Source organism: Triturus cristatus, chromosome 4_1 (genome assembly GCF_964204655.1).
Source record: "Triturus cristatus chromosome 4_1, aTriCri1.1, whole genome shotgun sequence".
NCBI classification, from domain to species: domain Eukaryota; kingdom Metazoa; phylum Chordata; class Amphibia; order Caudata; family Salamandridae; genus Triturus; species Triturus cristatus.
This window is the reverse complement of record NC_140585.1, coordinates 1,275,935,379-1,275,951,811: the sequence shown is the minus strand read 5'-3', so window position 1 is coordinate 1,275,951,811 and position 16,433 is coordinate 1,275,935,379.

Genomic DNA, 16,433 nt, shown 5'->3' with positions numbered 1-16,433 from the left:
GATAAAGAAAAGATTAGTGCAGATGTAAATTGTGTAGAAGAGTACCATAGGTTAGGAAGACTCAATGCTCCTTGCTTAGGTGAATTTCCTATTTATGAAAAACGTTTAATACGTCCAAAACGAAAATCAAAGAAAAAAAGAATTGAAAAGAATGATGAGTCTGGAAAGAAAATAGAAGGGAACACGGTTGCTAATATTGTAGGATATCAGTTTGAAAATAGTTCAGGTATCAACTGCTATGCTAATGTAATCGTCAACGTTGTGTTTTTTTAGACAATCTACAGCATGCAATTATGGAAAATCTAGAAAAAAGATTTTGTTCTTTGTTACATTACATTTTTGAGAAGTTGAGGAGCGCCAGAGGAAAGCCCGTCTGCGCCCGTCCGCGCCAGGATGGGCCCAGGGGCCAGTACCCCTCGTATGCCTCATATTTACTCTATGGATACCCTTCGGGCTCTAAGGACAGGTAATACGGGGCTAGACACTACAACACTAGCCAAGCTTCGGGAAGAAGCTTTGCTGCAGGGAGAAGGCGAACCTAGACGATGCAGGAGTTTGCCACACCCCCTTAGGTCCCGAGGGCTAAAAATTGCGACGCTGAACACGCGCTCTTTGCAAAAGCACCATTTGGAGGTTTTTTCACTCCTTGTTGATGGCGAGATTGATATCCTTGCCCTTACGGAGACCTGGCTAGGTACTTCATCTACTCCGGACATACTGGCGGCATTGCCCCCCAATTTTGATGCGCTATGGTATAATCGCCCCAATGACTGTAGAGGGGGGGGTCGCCATTGTATTTTAAAAAAGTCTTAAGGTGACACAGGTCGTAGCTGGAAACTGTGACTGTGCGGAGCTCCTGGGGATAAAAATCTCACTTAAATCCTCCTGTATTATGTTGCTGGTAGTGTACCGCCCACCACAGAGCTCGCCAGATTTTAATGACGCCTTCCTGGAGCTCTTGACGGATTTGGGCTCCAGATATAAATCCCTTATGGTGCTAGGGGACTTCAACTACCACTGGGATAAGGTACCTAGAGACCTCACTGAGGTAGAGTTCGAAAATAATCTTTCTTCGCTTAACTTACAGCAACTAGTAGTGGGACCAACGCATGTGAAGGGCCATACACTAGACTTAATTTGGTCTTCCATATTCCAGACAGAAATAATTGAGGTTAGTCCCTGTATATGGTCAGACCATTTCCTGATCAAGTGCTGGGTTCCAGGAGACCCCTCACCTGTAGTGTCCAGTCAATTGTGGAGAAAGGTTCGGTCTTGGAAGAAGATAGAGGCAGACTCTTTACTTTCCACGCTGCTTTCCACTTCACTTCCTAAGATGAGGGAGACGAACCTAGACTCCAAGACCACAGTCCTTATGGTCTGGATCCGTGCTGCTCTGGACAAATTGGCCCCTGAGCGGCTGGAGAAGACCAGAGAAAAAGGAAAGGGAGCACTGTGGTTTGATGCCTCACTCAGGGAAAAGAAACAAGCCCTCCGTAAGGTGGAAAGAAGGTGGATACTCAGCTATAGCCCAGCGGAGTCAGAAACCTATAAAATGCTTCTCTCAAAATACAAGGTGGATATCCTGGTGAGGAAGTCAGCCTTCTATGAGCATAGAATTAGAGAGGCCACGAACAAACAAAGGGAGACCTTTGCTATCCTAAGGGAATTAACACAGCTGGATGGGAAGATTCCGGCTAGTGACCAACCCCACTGTGACACCTTTCAGAGGTTCTTTCTTCAGAAAGTACAGGACATTATTAGGGACATCACGGAGATCCCAGCTGAACCTCTGCTGTCATCTTGCCCTGCTAGTCAGGAGTCGATAGGGACGTTGAACAGTTTCCCATGTATTGACGAGGAGAGCTTGCCTGAGCTTGTCGGCCAAGTCAAGTCAGGTTCCAGCACGGATCCATGCCCCCCGAGAATCTTTCAAATGGCCCTGTCTGGTATTCAAACTCAGCTGTTGAGCCTACTGAACGATTCATTAGAGGCGGGCTATCTCCCACTCCAGCTGAAGGAAGCTAGGGTCTCTCCACTCTTAAAGAAAGCAGGAGCAAACACCAAGGCTTTAAAGAACTATAGGCCTATCTCGCAACTGCCATTCCTGGGTAAAATCCTGGAAAAACATGTTCTGAACACACTGGCTAGCTACCTGGAGGAACATGGTCTACTCCATGCCAGGCAGGCGGGCTTTCAGCCCCAACACAGCACAGAACTAGTAATGGCCACTGTCACTGATGAGCTGAGAATCAGGGCGGACAATAAACAGCCTTGTGCCCTGATTCTATTGGACTTGTCAGCGGCATTCGATACGGTCAGCCATACCATCTTGCTGGACCGTATCGCAAAGCTGGGAATAACAGGACAAGCGCTCAAGTGGCTTGAATCTTTTCTGACGGGTCGAACCCAGAGGGTGCAGCTAAGAGACCAGTTATCGGAGGCAAGTGATGTGACCTGGGGCGTACCCCAGGGGTCCGCACTTTCTCCCTTGCTCTTTAACATTTACCTACAACCCTTGGTAGAGGAGTTAATGCATAGGAATTGTCAAACTTTTAACTATGCTGACGATACCCAGCTGTTGGTCCAGCTGGAAGATACAAGGGAAGCACAGGAATCGGTAAGGAATTTGCTCCGATTCACTGTAAATTGGATGACGAATAACCTTCTGAAAGTGAACGCTGAAAAAACAGAGGTGTTGGTCATCACAAACTGAGTCAATCCCTGGTGCGATCTGTTCTGGCCCCCAGAACTAGGTACAACACCTATTCCTGGTAGGGTGGTCAAAAGCCTGGGGCTAAAGATTGATATAGACCTTTCCATGGCCCCTCAAGTCTCGGCGGTGGTGGGGTCTTGCACGAGGGTGCTGAGGCAACTGCGAAAGTTAGCACCTATTCTATCAGCCCCCACTCTGCAGTCCATTGTGTCCGCCACAGCCATCTCGAGGTTGGATTACGGAAATGCTTTATATCTTGGCCTGCCGCAGAAGTTGTTGAGGAAACTGCAGGTGGTGCAGAACGATGCGGCCAGGCTGATCTATTCCCTACCTAGGAACTCACATGCAACCCCACTTCTCCGGAAGCTGCACTAGCTGCCTGTTAAGTTTAGAGTGCAGTTTAAGTGTCTCTGCATGGCTCACAAGGCAATTTTCGGCAAAGCCCCAGAATACATTAAACAGCACCTGAGGAAGTACATTCCAGGCAGAACCTTGCGTTCGGGTAGGGCCTCCAATCTGATCCAACCCAGATTTAAGTTAAAATCTAAAGGGCGCAGGGCTCTTTCTGTACTTCTCCCGCAATTGTGGAATGAGCTACCGGCCCGCCTGAAGGAAGACTCGCATCTACTGTCCTTCAGGAAGAACTTGAAGACTTATCTGTTTAAAAAGTCAACATCTTCGCCCTAACTGGGGCGGACGGCTGAGTGATCTAGGAGACAGCAGGTTATGTTCCTTTCATGTGTGAGCGCTTAGAGACCGGTGGTGATAGGCGCTATACAAAAACACTATAACATAACATAACATAAAACGGAAATCCATACTGCTTCTGATGTGCGGAATCTTCTGGATATTATGTTCTGGATCTTCACAATTTACACAGAATGTACAACAAGATGCTAAGGAATTTCTTATGTTTATGCTTGCAGTATTAGAAGATGTAGGTATACAAATTGAAAATCTGTTTGGACTACGTTACAGATGGGTTCATACCTGTGACAGCTGTTCATTTTCATCTACTACTAAAATAGACACTGAACGATTCATATATTTGACAATGCCAGATTTGAAAACAGTATCTTTCAACGATTTAGTAAAATCAGCTAATCAACATATGGAATGTACTCAGTGCAAATCAGAAATGTTGTCAACATTATTTATATAAAGATGTGGACAATATATTATTTTAATGCTGCAACATTGTAGAGCAGATGGTACAAAATTGGAAACCAAAATAATTTTTTTTGTGGCAGGTCAAGTTTCAATTTCAGGAAGAACTTTTAAAACAGGGGCTATTGTTTTCCATGATGGAACTACTTCAGCATCTTGACACTATACTGTATATTTAAAATGCAATAAAGGATGGACACTATGTAATGATGCACATTTAGAGCTTAATTTCGGTTGCCTAATGAATTACCGAATTCATATTTAATATTTTTGATGCCAAAATTCTGAGAAGATATCAACATGAATTACTGACTATATTTTGGATATTTCCACTACAAATGATTTGAGTTACACCATTCACCCTATTGAAGGCATGTGAATATGATTTTAGAAGTCTATCTTGGATATCCTCATTGCAAATGTTTTCAGAAACATCATTCGGCCTATTGGGAAGGTGTATATATGAATTCCAAAATTTATTTTCGATATACTTAATGGAAATATTTTCAGAAACATCATTTGGCCAGTTGGGAAGATGTTGGTAATTACGTATTCAATTATTGATTCTGTTCTTTCATATTGCATTTAGAAATTTGTGTTCGAAAGAAGATGGACATATATTTGATCTTTGTTTTATATACTATGTTATTAAGGATGTTCATTTGTGAAAATGTAAATACCAAGCTGCGTTTGTTGTAGATATTTTGAAGAGAAATGTGGGTTTTTAACAATCTTATTGATTGTATTTTTTTGCCCGCTGTCATCTGATGATTAACATTGAAATCACTGTTTATGGTGAAATTCAATACAATCTGAAAACAGCAAAAAAAGGCAAATTGAATATGGGATGTAATTGTAAACTTATGTTGTGTTGCAAAACCTATAAAATTATATGTAATAACAGACTTTTTTCTTCTCTTTTACAGACCTTATTACTAAAGTTTAAAATATTTAAAATTTGCATAAAAAAAGAAGTGAATATAATTTACTATTAATTTGATATCTACTTCAAAACAGATAAGATAAATTCACTCAGGTACTACCCTTGCAGTCTATCAAAGACACTGTGATTCCCCATACCCATCTCCAGTCACCCAGCCAGTTCTATATACTAATGCAATCTGTCCACTAATACCCAAGCACTTATAAATACACTATGCACTCTCTTTACAGCACTATAATCATCTAGTTACTATTCAAGTACTTATGGAATGGCTTACTTACTCATACAAGTACAGCTACAATATTCTGGACACTATCCATGCAGATCTCACACCACCTATATACTATTAATACACTCCTCTAAGTACGAAGTTATTACCCATGCAGTGTAGGAATCCTTCTGAAAGTCCGATGCAGTTTCCCAATCACCCATCCAGGCAATACGTAAGCACTTATAAATTTACCATGCACTCTGTTTGCAGTACTCTGATTATTCCAGTTGCTAGTCATGTACTGATGGAATGGACTAGTTACTTACATAGGTATCCGCTATTATTATTAATAGTAGCTTTCAGTAAGGATATAGTTAGAAATTAGCATTTAAAAAACGTTTGAAATTCACTGAAAAAACCATAGGTTTCAGGGACGTTATAGTTACAAATTAGCATTTAAAAAACCTTTGAAATTCACTGAAAAAACAATAGTATTTTCAGTGAATATATACATATATATATATATATATATATATATATATTATCTACTGGTCGCCAGTAGATAGTTATAGTTAGGACCCTCTTACCATAGGAAATCCGCAACATTCTATTTTGAATAACTTTGGCGCCGGTCGACGAATCCTCGCAAAATTTTCAAAATAGGTGAGGCGTTGAGCTCCGCTCCTACCCTGAAAGTCTCGGGGGGATTCGTCAAGCGGGGGCTGAGATAAAAGGGGGGTCCCAAAACGCGTTTTTCCCATGCATTTTTCCATAGGACCTTTAGACAGAGCTACAGCCCGAACGGCTGAACAGAATTTAATGAAATTTGGCAGAGAGGTAGTCCTTAGGTCAAGGTAGTGCCTTTTGTAGGTTTGGTGTAAATCTGTTCAGTAGATTCGGAGAAAATAGCCTTTAAATCAATATATATATCTGAGCCAGCTTACGGTGCGCTTACGGTGCGCTTACCGTACGCGTACGGTGACGTGCGCGAGCGCGATTCTGATTGGCTGTTAGATCTTAGTAAACATTTGAATCGGTCGAAACCAGGAAGCGGCGGCCGCCATTTTCTCTCTCGCACTCTGAAAGGGGGTTGAAAAACAAAGTGCAAAAACATGTAAAGGGGCTGTTTAGACAGCTCCCAAGCACCTAGCCATGTCGAGGGAGTCCCCAACGATCCCCCAAGTGAAAAAAGGCAATTTTAATTTTTTCGAAAATTTCGCCGATTACGCTTACCGTACGCGTACCGTAATAAATAATAATAAAAAAAAAATATCCACATTCTCCCCACCCCGTGTGCTAATGGTGCCCGAAGGGCACCATCTGTGCATGGCTTATTACAGCAAAACAAAACATATATTTTACCTGTCACAACGATGCTCATCATATGTCCTCCATGTGCGCACGGTGCGCGAAGCGCATCGTGCGTTCATGGCCCATCTAGCGTAACGTGGGCACGCACGGAACGAACTGCGTTAAGTGGGCGCGCACGCCACAAATGGCGTAAAGTAACTTAGCATTTAAAAAACCGTACAAATTCACTGAAAAACCATAGGTTTCACACACGTTATAGTTAGGAATTAGCATTTAAAAAACCTTGCAAATTCACTGAAAAAACCATAGGTTTCACACATGTTATAGTTAGCTGGACATTTTACTGATAAAAAACCAATGAAATTCCCCCGTTATAGTTACTGTAGGCAACTATAACTCACGCGACCGTAATCCTCTGCTGATGACATATGTGTCTTTATGAAAAAAAAATATTTGTAATATATGTATAGCTAAAATTTAATGGAAGAAGACATGGGCAAATAAGTGTCTAAATACAGTATTAGCATCAGCAGAGGATTACGGTCGCGTGAGTTATAGTTGCCTAAAATAACTATAACGGGGGAATTTCATTGGTTTTTTATCAGTAAAATGTCCAGCTAACTATAACATGTGTGAAACCTATGGTTTTTTCAGTGAATATATATATATATATTTATATATATATATATATATATATATATATATATATATATATATATATATTACCTACTGGCGGTCGCCAGTAGGTAGTTATAGTTAGGACCGTGTTTCCATAGGAAATTTCAAAATTCTATTTTGAATAACTTTGGCGCCGGTTGACGAATCATCGCGAAATTTTCAAAACTAATGGGGCGCTCCGCTCAGCTCCTACCATGAAAGATTCGGGGGGATTCGTCAAGCGGGGGCCGAGAAAAAAGGGGGTCCCAAAACGCGTTTTCCCCATGCATTTTTCCATAGGGACTTTAGTCGCAGCTACAGCCCGAACGGCTGAACAGAATTATGTGAAATTTGGCAGAGAGGTAGCCATAAGGTCCATGAAGTGCCTTTTGCAGGTTTGGTGTAAATCTGTTCAGTATTTCCTGAGAAATTAGCATTTAAATCAATATATATATCTGTACGCGCGTACCGTGCGCGCACTGAGCAAGTCCTGTGCGCGCACCTTGCCGTGCGCGAGCGCACTTCTGATTGGTTGTTAGATGTCAGTAAACATTCGAATCGGTGGAAATCAGGAAGCGGCGGCCGCCATTTTGTCTCTCGCATAAAGAGGGGGTGATAAACAAAGGGGGAGAACTTGAAAAGGGGGCAGAGTGGGGAGATATTGACCCACTAGGCATTGTAAGGGGGTCACAGTAGGACCTTGTAGGGCAAAAAAAAAGATTTATATTTTGAAATAAAATATCGCCGAGTGCGCGCACCCAGCGCCCACCCGAAAAAATTTTCAAAACAAAAAAATAATAAAAATTCGCAATTAAGTAAAAAGATATAAGGTGGCTCTAAAAAGAGCCCTTGTGTTTATTGTGTGTTTTTCGGTACCTACAAGTAAGTACCGATGCAGAGTCTAAAGTTCAAGAGGAAGACTCTGTTGCCTTCATCAGTGAAGTGTACACCATCTCCTCTATAAATGTCTTGCATGTTGTAACGCAAGTTGTTGTGGTATATAGAACCCATACCATAGTCTCTGAGGAAAGCAGAAATAGATTTGTTGACGTGCTTCCTTGCTTTGTCAATCTGCGGACAAAATTGGTTGGACCAGTTCCACTTTTGCCTTTGGCATATATTAGAATATACAAAGGCAGTTTGTGGAAAAAGCGACATCAATTGCACAAAGGTATCCTTAATAAGCATTTCCAGACCTACCCCAGTTAAAGTGCCTAGGTCATTACCACCACAGTGCACAATAATAAGGTTAGGCTGTGGGAGATGTAGAAAGGTTTTCACCAAAGGCATGAATTGGTGCTACTTTAACCCTCTCTGACCAATCCATTTAATGTGTACATTTGGCAAAGCAAGGTCTCTCACCAAACCTCTTTTTTCTGCAAATTTTTCACTCCAGAAGACATAGCTGTGACCTACAATCCACACTGTGAACATCTTCAAAGGAGATCTGGATGCACTCAGGAGGTGTCTTTCAGTAGAAAGGCAATAAGAAATGAAAGACAGTTGAAAAATGGGGGCACACATACTTTTTTTTATAAAAAGAACTCATTGGCTGTTTCAAACCATTCTACACTAAAAACTAGGCTGTATGTTTAAATTTTAAAAAGCATGTTTTGTATTGGTTCAGAAAAATGTGTGAGCAAAGAACATTAGTTTGGATTTGCTGTTAGGTTTGAAAAGTCAAGCACTCTTGCTCTTTGGAAATGAAACATTGTCTGCTGAACTTCTGACCTCTCTGCTCACACCTGTGTTCCATGACCTGTTGCTATGGTAGCAGGCAGAAGTCAAGTTGGGGGAAGGGTACATTTGGAAATGGGTTGAAGTTTTCAACCAATAGAAATGTGTGATTTTATTTGAAAAAAGTGGGAAGCACTGAGATTGGAAATTAACATGTATATGTGTGAAAAAAGAGAGGGAAACATTGCCATTTACTGGTTCTGCAGAGAGGAGAGAGGTGTAGAGCTGTGATATTCTGACTCTGATAGTCTGCTGTTTGAGTGGCACATTTCTTAAACAACTAACTAATTTTAAAGGTGAGTTATGAGTTTGAGAGGGAAAGTATGTGGTGATTTTTTAGATAAATATTAGAATTGTGAATCTTCTTCAAAAGTTATGTTTTACATTTTGAGGTTTGGGAGATATTTAACTGTCTTGAACTTGTAAGATATTAAGGACTATGTTTTCACCATAAGTTAATGTGTACTGGTAACAATGAGGAATACTGTTTTGTGCCTACCATCAAACCATGAGTCTGTGTGCAGAGAAGAATTATTGACAGAGATTTAATTTGCGTTGCTGTTGAAAAGTAAGACTTGCAGTTGAAAGAAAAGGACAGCTTGTTTTTAATTGTGATGGTTAGGATTTAGCAGAAATCACTTTGAAGGAAAAGAGAGGAAAATGGCAGCACTTTTGAAAAAAGCATTAGTTCTGTAAGAATTGGTGACCCAGGAAAGGGTCAGCCTGTGTTTTGTGCCTACCAACACAGCATGAGTCTGTGTGCATATAGGAATTGTTGTCTGAGATTTAATTTGTGAAGTTGTTGTTCTGTAAGGATTGCAGACCCAGGAAAGGGGCAGCCTGTGCTTTGTGCCTACCAACACAGCATGAGTCTGAGTGCATATAGGAATTGTGGCCAGAGATGTATTTTGTGTTGCAGTTGTTTTGTAAAACATGCACTTGCAGGAAAGGGACAGCTTGTTTTCTTCAAATGTGGTAGTTAGCACTCAGCAGAAATCACTTAATCGCAAATTGGAGGTAAAAGCTAAAAAATTTGAAACCAACAGGGTAGATTTCCCTTTCAAAATAGCAAAGGCACATGTAGATGCCATATGTTCAAAACTGAAAATAACCCTTAGCACACATGCACTGTTACATATATCTCTGCAGTCTTCATGCAGTTCTGGAAGTCTCTTTGCTCATCTGTCTTGCACCAGACAATACACAGTCTTCAGAAACACACTCTTGGCACACACGCAGCAGCTTCTCCAACACTCTCATGTGTAGTACTCAGCTCTGTGTGCTGTTTCAGATAGCAATGTTTAATGCAAACACATTCAACGTCACCAAGGCCTCATTTAAATTGATCTAGTCTAATCACTCACCCTGTAACAAATGGTCATGGTCTTAAGGAGCTGTTAGGACATGTGCTGTTTTCTGCTTCTGTAAATGATAAGGGAAATGTGTCAGGCAGTAACAGTAATTTGGTACTATTCACGGACACTGTTTTGTTCCAAAAAACATAGCATGAGTCTGTGTGCACACAGGAATTGTGGGCAGAGATTTAATTTGTGAAGATGTTGTTCAGTAAGAAATGCAGTCCCAGGAAAGGGGCAGCCTGTGTTATGTGCCTAAAATGATGGCATGACTATGTGTGCACACAGGAATTGTGGGCAGAGATTTAATTTATGAAGTTGTTGTTCAGTAAGAAATGCAGTCCCAGGAAAGGGGCAGCCTGTGTTATGTGCCTAAAATGATGGCATGAGTCTGTGTGCGCACAGGAATTGTGGGCAGAGATTTAATTTGTGAAGATGTTGTTCAGTAAGAATTGCAGTCCCAGGAAAGGGGCAGCCTGTTGTGTTTACACAAATTATCCCTTAGCACACATGCACTGTTACATACATCCCTGCAGTCTTCATGCAGTTCTGGAAGTCTCTTTGCTCATCTGTCTTGCACCAGACAATACACAGTCTTCAGAAACACACTCTTGGCACACACGCAGCAGCTCCTCCAACACTCTCATGTGTAGTACTCAGCTCTGTGTGCTGTTTCAGATAGCACTGTGTAATGCAAACATATTCAACGTCACCAAGGCCTCATTTAAATTGATCTAGTCTAATCACTCACCCTGTAACACATGGTCATGGTCTTAAGGAGCTGTTAGGACATGTGCTGTTTTCTGCTTCTGTAAATGATAAGGGAAATGTGTCAGGCTGTAACAGTAATTTGGTACTATTCAGGGACACTGTTTTGTTCCAAAAAACATAGCATGAGTCTGTGTGTGCACGGGAATTGTGGGCAGAGATTTAATTTGTGAAGATGTTGTTCAGTAAGAAATGCAGTCCCAGGAAAGGGTCAGCCTGTTGTGTTTACACAAATTATCCCTTAGCACACATGCACTGTTACATATATCTCTGCAGTCTTCATGCAGTTCTGGAAGTCTCTTTGCTCATCTGTCTTGCACCAGACAATACACAGTCTTCAGAAACACACTCTTGGCACACATGCAGCAGCTTCTCCAACACTCTCATGTGTAGTACTCAGCTCTGTGTGCTGTTTCAGATAGCAATGTGTAATGCAAACACATTCAACGTCACCAAGGCCTCATTTAAATTGATCTAGTCTAATCACTCACCCTGTAACAAATGGTCATGGTCTTAAGGAGCTGTTAGGACATGTGCTGTTTTCTGCTTCTGTAAATGATAAGGGAAATGTGTCAGGCAGTAACAGTAATTTGGTACTATTCAGGGACACTGTTTGTTCCAAAAAACATAGCATGAGTCTGTGTGCGCACAGGAATTGTGGGCAGAGATTTAATTTGTGAAGATGTTGTTCAGTAAGAAATGCAGTCCCAGGAAAGGGGCAGCCTGTGTTATGTGCCTAAAATGATGGCATGACTCTGTGTGCACACAGGAATTGTGGGCAGAGATTTAATTTATGAAGTTGTTGTTCAGTAAGAAATGCAGTCCCAGGAAAGGGGCAGCCTGTGTTATGTGCCTAAAATGATGGCATGAGTCTGTGTGCGCACAGGAATTGTGGGCAGAGATTTAATTTGTGAAGATGTTGTTCAGTAAGAATTGCAGTCCCGGGAAAGGGGCAGCCTGTTGTGTTTACACAAATTATCCCTTAGCACACATGCACTGTTACATACATCCCTGCAGTCTTCATGCAGTTCTGGAAGTCTCTTTGCTCATCTGTCTTGCACCAGACAATACACAGTCTTCAGAAACACACTCTTGGCACACACGCAGCAGCTCCTCCAACACTCTCATGTGTAGTACTCAGCTCTGTGTGCTGTTTCAGATAGCACTGTGTAATGAAAACACATTCAACGTCACCAAGGCCTCATTTAAATTGATCTAGTCTAATCACTCACCCTGTAACACATGGTCATGGTCTTAAGGAGCTGTTAGGACATGTGCTGTTTTCTGCTTCTGTACATGATAAGGGAAATGTGTCAGGCTGTAACAGTAATTTGGTACTATTCAGGGACACTGTTTTGTTCCAAAAAACATAGCATGAGTCTGTGTGTGCACAGGAATTGTGGGCAGAGATTTAATTTGTGAAGATGTTGTTCAGTAAGAAATGCAGTCCGAGGAAAGGGTCAGCCTGTTGTGTTTACACAAATTATCCCTTAGCACACATGCACTGTTACATACATCCCTGCAGTCTTCATGCAGTTCTGGAAGTCTCTTTGCTCATCTGTCTTGCACCAGACAATACACAGTCTTCCGAAACACACTCTTGGCACACATGCAGCAGCTTCTCCAACACTCTCATGTGTAGTACTCAGCTCTGTGTGCTGTTTCAGATAGCACTGTGTAATGCAAACACATTCAACGTCACCAAGGCCTCATTTAAATTGATCTAGTCTAATCACTCACCCTGTAACACATGGTCATGGTCTTAAGGAGCTGCTAGGACATGTGCTGTTTTCTGCTTCTGTAAATGATAAGGGAAATGTGTCAGGCTGTAACAGTAATTTGGTACTATTCAGGGACACTGTTTTGTTCCAAAAAACATAGCATGAGTCTGTGTGCGCACAGGAATTGTGGGCAGAGATTTAATTTGTGAAGATGTTGTTCAGTAAGAATTGCAGTCCCAGGAAAGGGGCAGCCTGTGTTATGTGCCTACAATGATGGAACGACTCTGTGTGCACACAGGAATTGTGGGCAGAGATTTAATTTATGAAGTTGTTGTTCAGTAAGAAATGCAGTCCCAGGAAAGGGGCAGCCTGTGTTATGTGCCTAAAATGATGGCATGAGTCTGTGTGCGCACAGGAATTGTAGGCAGAGATTTAATTTGTGAAGATGTTGTTCAGTAAGATTTGCAGTCCCAGGAAAGGGGCAGCCTGTTGTGTTTACACAAATTATCCCTTAGCACACATGCACTGTTACATACATCCCTGCAGTCTTCATGCAGTTCTGGAAGTCTCTTTGCTCATCTGTCTTGCACCAGACAATACACAGTCTTCAGAAACACACTCTTGGCACACACGCAGCAGCTTCTCCAACACTCTCATGTGTAGTACTCAGCTCTGTGTGCTGTTTCAGATAGCACTGTGTAATGCAAACACATTCAACGTCACCAAGGCCTCATTTAAATTGATCTAGTCTAATCACTCACCCTGTAACACATGGTCATGGTCTTAAGGAGCTGTTAGGACATGTGCTGTTTTCTGCTTCTGTAAATGATAAGGGAAATGTGTCAGGCTGTAACAGTAATTTGGTACTATTCAGGGACACTGTTTTGTTCCAAAAAACATAGCATGAGTCTGTGTGTGCACAGGAATTGTGGGCAGAGATTTAATTTGTGAAGATGTTGTTCAGTAAGAAATGCAGTCCCAGGAAAGGGTCAGCCTGTTGTGTTTACACAAATTATCCCTTAGCACACATGCACTGTTACATACATCCCTGCAGTCTTCATGCAGTTCTGGAAGTCTCTTTGCTCATCTGTCTTGCACCAGACAATACACAGTCTTCAGAAACACACTCTTGGGACACACGCAGCAGCTTCTCCAACACTCCCATGCGTACTACTCAGGTCTGTGTGTAATGCAAACACATTCAACGTCACCAAGGCCTCATTTTCTTTGCTCTACTCTAAACACTCACCCAGGTTGCAGATGCTTATGGTATGAAGTTGTTGTTAGGAAATGTGCTCTTTTCTGCCTCTGTGATCTACAAGGAAAATGTGTAAGGCTGTAACAGCAATTATCACTTGATCTACCAGACCAGTAAATGTGCTTTGAATTTGCAAATCAAATTCTGTTTTCTGGTTAGAAGCACACCATGAGGCTGTGTGCGCACAGGAATTGTGGCCACAGATATAATTTGTGTTGCAGTTGTTCTGTAAAACATGCACTTGCAGGAAAGGGGCAGCTTGTTTTTTTTCAACTGTGGTGGTTAGCACTGTGCACAAATTAGTAAATCACAAATGAGAGGCAAATGGAAAAACATTTGAAATTAATGAAAAGTAAAAAAAAATATTTTAATGAATTATAATTACAAAAAGGATTTTTTTTTAAGTTCCTTGCAGGTATTGCTGAGCAACAGTGAAAACAAAATGCCTTTAAGGACAAGAAAGAGGAAAGAAAAGCAACAACAAGTATATCTGGACAAAACTGGGGAAAAAAAAATAGGAGGAGCAATTGGTGATGGCAAAAAGAAAAAGTCTACTGGTAAGCAGAGCAGAGATTTCTTAAAAAAGATTTTCAAAAACCAAAAAAATGGCAAAAATAACTGTAAAACAAACAGTGTTTTATGTACAAAGCAACAACACAGTCAACAGCAAAAAAAAAGCTAATGTACAATCAGAAGTATGTCAAACTGATTTAACACGAAAATTAGATTTTAAAAACATTAGTCGAAAAATGTTTCATAGAAGAGTGATGTTAAATTTGCTAAAGGATGTGAAAAAATATAAGAAAAAAACTAAATTTATTAAGAAAAAAAAAATTATAGAAAATATTGTAAGTAAGGCTTTGGAAATAAAAAGAAAACTTTTTATTCTAATTTTGAATAGGATGCGTAGATTAGATAAATTACTGAATGCAATGAAGTCACAAAGCAAAAGGAAAAGAGAAGTGAAAAAAAGTTACTTTTGTAAAGTGTTCTTGGGAGAATGGAAACACAGTTCAAGTACTGAACCATTTTTTAATGAAGAGAGTTATCTTCAAAGTAATAGTTTGTTGCATGCAGTTGACACCAATGGTAGAGCATATGAAGTTAAGGATGGTTGTGTGATGGAAAAAGAGAAAATGGTCCCAAGAAATGAGGAAGAAGTAATGGCTGCTGAGGCTATGGGGAGACGTCCAAAAGCCCCAGTGTACACTTGGAACTGTAGTAGTATTTGTACTGTGCGTCAGGAATCTATTGATAAATTACGTGACTTTCTAAGAGAATATAGTAAAAAGAGTGTAAAACAGAAGATGAAGGTGCTTCAAACACTAGATCCATGCAGAGAGTGAGAAAATACTGGTTTACAGGGACATTCTCTGGCTTGTCTATCTAGAAAAGTGTGTAAAAGTGTTTTTCATCATTTTAGGATGCTGGCTGTTCATCATACTGAAATGAGAAAGTTTGTGAGAACATTGTATTTTGCTAAAAGTCCAGCAGTAAAGTTGAATGAGTTGAATAATGCTCTGTTCCGTGGATCTGTATCAGATGTAGTGAAGGTTACTGATGAGATTCAGTTTTGTTACTTTGGTCCAGAACAAGAAAGTGCAGAAAAGGACACAGTAAATGAGGAAAATGAGGAACAGAATGTAGAACTCATTATTACTAAAAATTTTGAGGATGAAATGACAAAATTTACTATCACCTCTAATGAAAGACCAAATATTACTTGTATTTGTTGCCGCAGAAGTCATTATAAAATTCAAACAAGGAATGTTGATCTGTATAAAAAAAGTGAAAATGAAGATAATTATAAGTGGAAGGATTTTGCAACATATATATTTCTTGAAAATTGTTTTGAATTGGGTGAAGATCAGCGTATTTGTAAATACTGTCATAACAAGTTAGAAGAAAATAGAATGCCGACCAGAGCTGTACATAATAATTTAGAATTGGATGCTATTCCTGCCGAACTTTCTGAATTAAATACATATGAGTCTATACTCATTCAATGTGTTCATCCGTTCCAGACCATAGTACGTATGGAGCCCAAAACTGGTAAATTACCTCCTTCTGATTTACTGAGAGGTTTAAAAGGAAGAGTGGTGTATTTGCCCTTGGATTTGAAAAAAAATATGGAAACTATTGATGCAGATACTTTGGAAACTGAACCATTAGTAATTCTGGTTAATGGTGTACCTACAAAGAATAAGAAGATTTGGCAGGAGCTGGTGGATGTACGAAAAGTACAAAGAGCAAATTTGTATTTGAAAAAAAATAATAAATGGTATGAATCAATTTATATAGATGAAGAAGAAGAAGATTTACAAGAAGACACAGAAACACCAACTGGTCAAATTGAAAAAGTGGACAAGTCAAAGGAAGAAGAAATTTATGAACATTTTAGCATACATCCTCTTCATTCAAAAGAAGTTATGGGAGACACTATTGATCTGTTTCAGATGAAGAAAGCAAAAGGAACTCCCGTGAGTGTATGGGAGAAGAGCTTGGAAGCTCGATGTTTTCCTCAGCTGTTTCCTACAGGAAAAGGTGGACGATACGATGAACGCCCAGAACAGATTCCTGCTTCTGAGTATC